At 40.2% G+C, this 7,234-nt stretch overlaps 1 long non-coding RNA gene across 1 annotated transcript; it reads right to left on the bottom strand.

Annotated features, from left to right (window-relative positions):
• Positions 1-2,385: 2,385 nt before the first annotated feature.
• On the bottom strand, positions 2,386-2,781 carry LOC119789167. Its single transcript, XR_005281550.1, has 2 exons — positions 2,552-2,781; positions 2,386-2,457 (listed from the first exon to the last, which is right to left on the bottom strand). It is a non-coding gene; the product is annotated as an uncharacterized LOC119789167 (long non-coding RNA).
• Between the last annotated feature and the right edge of the window lie 4,453 nt (positions 2,782-7,234).

The following is a 7,234-nucleotide window of genomic DNA, read 5'->3' as shown; positions in this document are numbered from 1 at the left end:
GAGATGTAACTATTAACTGGCTTTGGAAATCAGACTGAAAGATTATTTTTACTACTCTGCGCCCATCATTTCTGAAAATTTAAATTGTTGGAGGGAGGTGCCTAATTTATGCTAACATAATCCTCTTATGGTTTCAGTAAGTCATCTCAGAACAAGTCATTGCCTGGTAAACTATTTGAAGAAAGAGCTGGTGTTAAGTAAACTATTTTAAATTGTATTAACTTGTTTCACAATTGCAGTCATTTTAATTTTAATTGAAATATCCTGATTAAATCTTTTAGGATATTTTCTATTTTATTGGATTTTGTAGTGGGAAAGACACTGTCTGGATGGTGTAATAGAAGGTAACAGTTGAGAAGCTGCACCCTGGGCTTTGAAGGTTTTGCAGGACTAATAAATGTGTCCAGATTTCTAGAACGAAAAGCTGCACCATCCAAAGTGGGATGGATGCAATCTCTCCGAATCAGAGCTTTTTCCTAGAAAGTTGACGAATTATCAACGTAGGGCATCATTTTCAGGACACCATGTTGATAACCAGCAATTATGATATGCGGCTAAATATGTCATCACTGGGCAGCTCAAGCAGTACTGCCTACCCTTGCAGTTGAGGGATCACTGTCCTGCATCATGTCCTGCTTACTGCTCTGCATACCAACATGTGCAGCAGCTACCTGTTACTCATCCATTCATTAAAGCAGGCGTGTAGCAGCAGAAAAATAAAATGCAGCCATGAGAACCACAATTGAACACCACTGGTCCAAAGTGGTAGGGCCAATCTTTGTGCTCTGTTCCTTTTTGTTCTCAAGAGGTGTTTAAGCCATGCTCAACCAGAAGGAGACCCGGAGAATGACACATCACACCCTGGCCTTGAAAAGCCTTGGCATTTTCTCTAGTTTTCATCATCTTAGGGCATGTTAGGATAATTATCAATGAGGATGTGTGAGTTTATTACACCTTAATATTAGCTGCCTGCTGTGTGTCAGAACTGATGTTTTCCCCAGTAATTTATCTAATTAAAACACTCCCTCTGTCCTGATATAGAGTTATAATCTATATTCTGCACGTGGCAAAGATTTGGGAATAGAATGAGAGCGGCGTCCTTCAGCTAAAACAAAGTGTGATATCTTGATAAGGCTGGACCCATGGATGTCTACTCCTGTGGTAACGTGTAAGATGTAAAATGTGATGATGTGGCAGACTGGAGATGTATAAAATGCTTCTTTAACTGTTAATCGGGGCCACTTCCTGAGAAGTGAGCCCGATTGGTAAGCAGCTGCCTTCTGTAACTCTAAGCAACTTCCCTGATCTGAGGAAGGTTACAATTCCTATCAAAATCTGTTGTCATGCCTCCTGGTTATTTAATACATATATGTCCTTGAAGTGTTATGAAAGAGTTTGTCCCGAGTTATTTCTTCTCAGGAAAAAGAACCGGAGAGTGAAAAGCTTCAAGATGTAAACACAGAGCTTATCTTTAACAGCTATAATTCAAATGATGTACTTAATTTTCCGGTTTCCACATTTCAGAAGTCTCTGCTTCTCACAGCTATTTGTTGAGTAATGCAACTTTTTTAATCACCTAAATCCAGGTTTGCTGCAGGTCCAACCAGGCTGGAGTATTTTAACAGTAGATGCATGAAACTTTTAATGGGCTAAACCAGATCAGCTCAGCAGACCCTCACTTCCAGCCCCTGGGTGAAGAAAGTCTCCAAGCGAAGCTGAAAACACGTCTGACCTGCTTATGACCTTCTGCTTTATCTGCGCAGAGCTTGCATGACTGGTTCAGACGGCCATTTTTTACAGTGTATCCGTCTGTCCCTGCTGTAAAAGCAGAGCAGGCCTGTCTGTGTGTCTTTGTGTGAGTGTTGTTGCTGAGTGCAGTGACCTGAGGTTACACTCTCCCTGTTCACGTTAGGGTAAATCTCCCTCTATTAGCAACAAGTGATCTGAAAGCCCCGATCTGTCAGAGCTGCTGGAAGCTTTTAGAGACAACAGAGGAAAAACAGCTCAGTCTCTTTAACCCTTACACTAACGGCTCCAGGCTTTACCTCTGGAAGGAGACCCTGCTACAGCGTGAACACTCAGACAAAAGGAGGATTACCTCTGTTAGGAACAGGTCATCAGGCAAAAAGCACAGAGGTAAAGTTAAAGTAAGCTCACTAACAGTTCGATAGATAAAATCCACATATATAGAGAGAGATATATCTATATCTATAGATATCTATCTATCTTTATATATATATATGTTTTTTCTTTTATATCTGCAGGCCTGTTAAAAGCATCCAAGTATTAAAGAAACCCCATGTCTGATAACATTTGATGTTTTATTTGTCATGATCTTTTTAAGCGATCTGACCCAAATGCAGGAAACCACTTGGAGAAGCCAGGGAAGGTTTAACAGGTTTATTGAAAACAAGTCGAGATGGGTCCAGTGTTACTCTGAACGCTGGTGAACCGGCACTGGAAAGTGATGAGGGAAGTTCAGTGTTTAGTTCAAGCTCAGTGGGAAAATTGAGCTACGATTTGCAAAAGTAGAAACAGCAACTGGACTCACGATTCCAGAAAAGGTGTCCTTCCGAGAATCCAGTCGGTGTAGGTTGTTCCAGAAATTGTTGACTCGTTGGAGGGCGGACAGGATTTACCCAGGTTAAGTTGGTTCCTTGAGGAGCGGTGGAGCTGACTGCCACTTAGATTTCCTGCGGCACTTGAACCGTTCTTGTGGAGATGAATCCCCTGCTCAGTATGAAGCTCAAACAATCCTTTCGGGGGGCAGAAGATCCAAACCTCCAGTTTGAATCCCCTGGTCAGTATGAAGCTCAAGATGATCCTTCCAGGGGGAGAAGGCCCAAACTTCCAGTTTGCAGGATGACTTCCTGCCAAGAGGCAAAGACAAAAACAACAAGGTTAAGACTCAGGGAGACAAAAACTCAGTTTGACTAGAGTACCCAAAACTGGCAAACACTCGAGGTAGCGGCAGTCAGCAGCTTAAGAGTCCTCAGGTAATCATGAGGCAACCATCCGCAGGTGTGTGGAAGGGCCAACGAGAGCCAGGCACCACCTGGTGGTGGAGGGAGAAAACACAACCCACACAAACTGGATTCCTAACAGTATGAGCTAACAGACACAGTAGGGTGCACAGCGTGAAATAAGAAGACAAAGCTAAATGCATTTAGATTATTTGGCTGAATACTTTTTCAACAAAAGTGTTGCTTGCACTTGTATTCACCATTCTGAGTCAGAACTTTTTAGAACCACCTCTGACTGCAGAGCGTTACTCTTGCTTTTTATCTCTTTTAGGGCTGAAACAATTAATAAGATCAATGGTGATGAATCGATTATTGAAATAATCTTCATCTAATTTAGTAGTTGATTAATCATTAACTGGAGAATAGAGAGTATAAAACAGGCTTTTAGCTGACAGAGCTACCCACTTAGAGCAGGAATTATATCAAAAAATAAAAAGATATATATAAACATTTAGCATTTAAGATAAAAAAAAAAGCTTCCATCTTTCTATATGCTCTAGTTTAGTTTCTCCAGGTTTAATTTTGTAAGAAGGCTTCTCTAAGGAACCTTTGGCTATCCGATTATTCATCGATTCATCTAAAAAATATTCAACAGATTATGCGATTTTACACATTTACCATTTGAGACAAAATCATTATTTGCAGCCCTAATCTCTTTACAGTGAAAATTTTGCTCATCTCTCTATTCATACCAGCTGAAGTCAGAGTTTGAATCTCTCTATGAATATCAGTCTGCTCACAGATTCTCAGTTGGATTTTCTTCTGGACTTAGATTAGGCCATTTTAACACGTAAACATGCTTTGCTCTAAACCAGTGGTCTTCAGTCCATAGTTGCGGGGCTTAAATTGCTTTATTTTTGTCTTACCAACTATTTTCTTTAGTAAAATATTAGGTAGAAAGCATCAGTGAACAAAAGTCTTCAAATCGTGCTACATATTTTCAGTCAGATTTAGTTCTGGACTTGGACTGAGCCCCTCAGACCCATGGATCAGCTCCAGTCTACAGCATCCATTGTAGCTGTGTCTATATGTAGAGAGTGGTTAGTCTGCTGGAGGTTGAACATCCAACACAGACTCAGGTCTTCTGCTGCCTAAAGCAGATCCACACTGTACGATTTTTTGCCCTTTTCGGGCCGATTCTCCATTCGTGCACAAATGTTTTTTCGAGCAGGTCCAGTTTCAGCCTCATGGTGCGTCCTGCGTCGTGTAGTAAAGGCATGCCCAACCTCGGTCCTCAAGGCCCGCTGTCCTGCAGGTTTTAGAGGTTTCCTTCCTCCAGCATAGCTGATTTTAATTTAAAGCTGGTTAACAGGCTTTTGGTCTACTGCAATCATTATAACCAGCTGTGCTAAAGCAGGGAAACCTCTAAAACCTGCAGGACAGCGGGCCTCCAGGACCAAGGTTGGGGGTGCCAGGTGTAGTATACAGGGATCAGGAATCGTACGGTCGGGAGAAAATCAATCACGTTTGAAATTCTGTCAGCTGTCGTGAGGTGGTCGTGGACAAATCTTGCTGTTGAAGCAGAGCTTCGGCGCTGAGTCGTGGGGTTTTTGGAAGTGCAGTGTGAGCAGGTAGATCGCATCAACGTGTCAGGTTGCACAGCCTGAGAGCACCTTAAACCCTAAACATGTGGAGCTGTAGCAGCGTGCAATGATTGAAAATATGGCACAGTGTATGCCCAGCTTAAAGCAGGGCTCTCCTTCAGGATCTTCATCCGCCCTTCTGTCTGGAGGATGCAGATGTGCAGAGGATTTTTAGATACGTCTTTTTCCTTTTCACCTCTGTTCCTAAAATGTATAGTTCCTGCAATGATTTATTCTCCTAATTCAAACAACCCTTATCTCTGCTGCACGCTCCCTGACACGGTTGCTCTCTCTCTGACCCTCTGCATGTGGCATTAGACCCAAAATGGCTTCTGTCTGCTCCGACTGTAAATATTTATGAATGTTTGAGGTGCTCCAAAGTTCACGGTCACATCTAAAAGGTTTCTGGCTGTACACTGCAATCATTCAGATCACCATGTTGGTGCCACAGGTTCAGGTGTCGGCCCTGCTTTGTGATCTCGCTTCAAACTTATACTTAGAGGACAACAGACACCTCCTGAGCTCCGCTTGTTTCCCTCCAATAGTTTAGAAACCAAAGAAGAGTTTAAACATGTTTGTTTTGTTCTTTCAAAGGAATGTTTGAAATCACTTTCTGTAAAATAACACAAAAATATTAAATGCTTTCATTTATTTTTACACAAAAACTGGTGATAAATTGAGGAAACTTGCATGCAGGTGTGTGTTCACAAACCTGTTCAGCTAAAGATCAGTGTGAAACTCAGAGACATGAACTAAACCTTTGAACTCCGTATCAGAATCTGCAGACCTCACACTGAAAAAAAAAAAAAAACTTTGGATCAACTTAAAAAAATTACCGTAATTTGTTACACCTAAATTTATTACTTTGTCTCAAATTAAGTTTCTGATGTGGTTCAAACTATACATTTTGATTTACTAGAAATATATTTTTTACCTTAAACCAAAGAAAGAAACTACATTCATACAAAGTAAAACTATAACTTATAACAGATCATAAACAAGTTTTATGCTATTTTATAATCTATTTTTTCTATTTGGAAAAATGAAATCTGTACCATTACATAAAAGTATAAATGTAATTTGGAATAAAGTAGTGACAAAAATGTAAAACTATATTTATTTCAAAGAATAAAAACATAATTAGATCATTAATTCAATCCTATTATATATTTTTTTAAGTTCCTCTGAGTTTGTACAATCGTCTCCATATGATAACGGAGCCATTTCTCTTGATGAGTACAATGCCTGCCCATCATAATCCTTGCTATTCTGAAACTGAGCAGACTGAATTAGTTGGAACAGCTGCCTTGCTCATGGTGGCGCTGTGCTGCTCGCACCTATTTTCAATTAGTCAGGTGATGAGGTCACATTCACGTGAGTTACTAACCTGACTCCTCCAGATGGATTTGCTCCGCATATCCGTCTGGAAACCTTCCGTTGAAGTAATTTTGGGAAGGGGCGAAAATACTGGTTAGCTGATTGGCCTATGTTGGTGATAGACGGGCCAAATAAACCAATCAGATCAACGAAGCATATGACGCACTAACAGAGCGACGACGAAGAGGAGCCAATTGATAGATCAAACTCTTGCTGAAACCAGTCGGGAGAAGAGCAAAAACATCTTTTCCTCTGAGAAAAGCCTCCAGAGCAGTGTTTTGCTCTTCTTTCAGTGGAGAAATACTCTGTAATTCCCATAAAACTTGCTCGATAGCCACGCTAACGCTAGTTTCATCGGCTGAAGCCGCCATGTTCTTTAGACTGAACTGTGGCGCTTCTCGTTACGTCACACCTCAACCCGCCTCAAAGCCAACGCTGATTGGACGTTCGTTTGGTGAACGGCTCCAAATTTTCTTTAACGGAGAGTCTCCAGACTGATCTGCGAGTGAAACCTTGAAAACTCGCGAGATCAGGATGGTCTCACCAGGCTAGTGAGTTACAGCATGTGGAAGGATAAACGCCTAGTGATACTATTACCTTTGACTTGAAGTAGATATTTACTTGGAAAATAATTGTTTTAGTTGATTGTTTCTGTGAAAAGGGATTTTTAATTCCAGGAAAAGTGAAATTATTGGTTTCAAACCACAGATGCATTTTTTTAAGTTGAAACAACATCAACTTTTAAGTTGACTGAATTAAATGGACATTTCACTTCAGTGCAGTTAGCAGGTTACATTCAGAGGAGTCAAAAGTAATATTGTTCATTACTCCAGTAGAAGTATAAATCCTCTCTAAAAAGCAGAGTATCAACTTAAACTTTTTACTCCAGTAAAAGTGTAAAAGTACCATTTTTAATGGGGGGGGGGTATACGTTTGTATACCAAACAAACGTATACTAAGGTATCACACCAGTTTATCTATATGAATGCCAACAACAAAAAAACATTTAAAAAGCGCTTTATAAAGCAAAACATAAATTTGCAAACAGGTTTACTTTTTGTACATAAATCTCGCCCTGCTTTGTGAAGGCAAATCTGCGTTTGCACGGTCCAATATTGTTTCACGAGCCTAAAAATAATTATGTACCAGTTTAATAATGGAGAAGCTATTAGTCAGCTTTATATTTTTTAATATATAAAAACTATTTATTTTCTGACTATGTGTTTGTTTAAGGCAAAGCAAATTTATTTG

Source organism: Cyprinodon tularosa, unplaced genomic scaffold, assembly GCF_016077235.1.
Source record: "Cyprinodon tularosa strain WSP-4 unplaced genomic scaffold, ASM1607723v1 ctg1093, whole genome shotgun sequence".
Lineage (NCBI taxonomy): Eukaryota > Metazoa > Chordata > Actinopteri > Cyprinodontiformes > Cyprinodontidae > Cyprinodon > Cyprinodon tularosa.
Note: the sequence above shows the minus strand (reverse complement) of the source record. Positions and strands in the feature narration are given on the sequence as shown.